This window comes from Octopus bimaculoides, chromosome 3 (genome assembly GCF_001194135.2).
Source record: "Octopus bimaculoides isolate UCB-OBI-ISO-001 chromosome 3, ASM119413v2, whole genome shotgun sequence".
Taxonomy (NCBI): Eukaryota; Metazoa; Mollusca; class Cephalopoda; order Octopoda; family Octopodidae; genus Octopus; species Octopus bimaculoides.
Window position 1 is genome coordinate 55,895,518 of NC_068983.1, and position 2,454 is coordinate 55,897,971.

General features: G+C 34.6%; 1 protein-coding gene across 1 annotated transcript in view; it reads left to right on the forward strand.

Annotated features, from left to right (window-relative positions):
• LOC106871393 (intraflagellar transport protein 122 homolog) overlaps nucleotides 1-2,454 on the forward strand; it is a 264,510-nt gene that overhangs the window by 22,859 nt on the left and 239,197 nt on the right. The gene's annotated exons all lie outside the window — the stretch shown is intronic.

Consider the following 2,454-nt stretch of genomic DNA (forward strand, 5'->3'; position numbering starts at 1 on the left):
TAAAATCTTCCACCAGAATCTTAGTCACAATTTATGTTCCTAACACCTGCTTAATGATAACTAAGTTATTTTACTAAATTCTTTGTTATATTTAAAATTAATTGAAAGAAACACAGAGCATCTCAACAGAAATATGTTAATGAAAGGGTTAAAGTCACCATGATATTTTTAAGCCACTTGATACTAACCCAGCTGAAACTGCCTCTGGCTCTGTAGTACAAATGTCTTGTTTTCAAAAGTTCTGAATTAAAATCTTCCACCAGAATCTTAGTCACAATTTATGTTCTTAACACTAGCTTAATGATAACTAAATTATTTAACTAAATTCTTTGTTACATTTAAAGTAAATGAAAGAAACATAGGGCATCTGAAAATAAATACGGTAACAAAAGGGTTAAACATGTTACCTGCTTCTCTTCCCATCCACATCGTTTCTCTTTTGGGCTTCCTGTTAGTCCGATGTCCTTTGTTTTTGCAACAACTGCTTTCCTCAAAACACTGCTTTCTGGAACTTATTACTTTTGTCTTGTTTTGTCTCTGGATTGTGCTATCCTGCTATTTAGTGCCTTAAGCTTTCTGTCAAATCAACATTTTAATATTGTGGGCCCCTTTACCTTCTTTGTTACCCTTTATGCTACAATGGCTTCAAGCCTTGTATGGGACAAAATTGTATGAATAATAACAATCCTTTCTACTATAACCACTAGGCCTCAAATATTTTGGTGGGAGGGGCTAAGTCAATTACATTGACCCCAGTGTTTCACCGGTACTTAATTTATCGACCCCAAAAGGATGAAAGCAAAGTCGACCCTGGCGGCATTTGAACTCAGAATGTAAAGACAGACGAAATACCACTAAGCATTTTGCTAGCTTGCCCCAGTAATTTTGGGGTTGGGGGTAAGTTGATTACATCAACCCCCACTATTCTATTGGTACTTATTTTATCACCCCCTAAAAGGATGAAAGGCAAAGTCAGCCTTGGCAGAATTTGAACTCAGATCATAGTGATGGCTGTGTGGTAAGTAGCTTGCTTACCAACCACATGGTTCTGGGTTCAGTCCCACTGCGTAGGCAAGTGTTTTCTACTATAGCCTCGGGCCGACCAAAGCCTTGTGAGTGGATTTGGTAGACGGAAACTACCATAATAATAATAATAATAATAATAATAATGGCTAATTCCCTGGTTGAGGTTTTTTGGATGTGATGATAAATTCAATAAAAGCAGGTTAACAGAAATTGAACTTGATTATTAGCATTTTCATGTAATTCCTCCAGATTTATTTGTTTAGCTGACTGGAAACTGAGAAATGTAGGTTTTGGCTTTTCTTCAGCTTGCATGCTTTACTGCTTTTAGTATTACTTGCAGAAGCTTCTGGATTTATCAAATTTTCCAGCTACTGCAGCTTATTTATAATCATTACTTCTTTCATTGCTTGCTGCACGCTCTTTGTACACTGACAAGAATCTCGGCTTTCTTTACAAATACAGTTTGAGTGATAGAAGCATGGGTGTATGGTTAATTTGCAGATAATGTTATTGCCCTTGTCATGTCACATCTTGTTACGGTGCTAGTTTATGTCTAAAAATTTTCCGTTTCCTGACCTTTTAAGCATTATGCAATGAGATATGCAAAGCTGATACTACATTTAAAATTTACCTTATTAAGTTAATGTATCAGATCATAAACTTTTAGCCTTTCATTAGAAGATTACACTACGTTGCAGGTTGACGTTGCGAAGTGAATCTAAACCGCGAACCCATCATTATTTGTAATAACACATGATGTTTTCCAACATTTGTACGCTCATTCTACATCTAACAACTTGCAATTTAAAACCGAAATGAGGAAACAAATGCCAAAGTAACGTCTGAGCCCTGAAATTACATTAATTCTCATAATACCGTTATTTTGATATAATGATACTGAATGAAAGACATTGCATTTAATCCACATGTAGGAAATTAATATAACAAAAGGGTATGAACCGACATATTGATCTGGTATTTATCATTATTCTCTGAAGCACTGAAGCCACAGTAATTATTATGTTGCTTGAGTTAATTAAAATAGTCTACTTTATGTCATAGAAAAATGTATTTATTATTGAAGTTTAGTTGCAACGATAATTTTTTAATTGCCCATCATATATACATATATGTGCGTGTGTGTGTGTGTGTGTGTGTGTGTATACATGTATAAATATATGTATGTATATATATGTGTGTGTGTGTGTGTATATAGTACATATATATATGTGTGTGTGTATAATACTCATACAATGCTCTCACCCACACTCACACTGTTCATCCAAGTTTATTAAATAAGCTACAAATTTTAATTTCATTTTGATTAATGTCATTAAACTTCAATCACTATCTCTGCACTGCAAAATAAAATGAACTGCATACACACACACACACACACACACACACACACACACACACACACACACA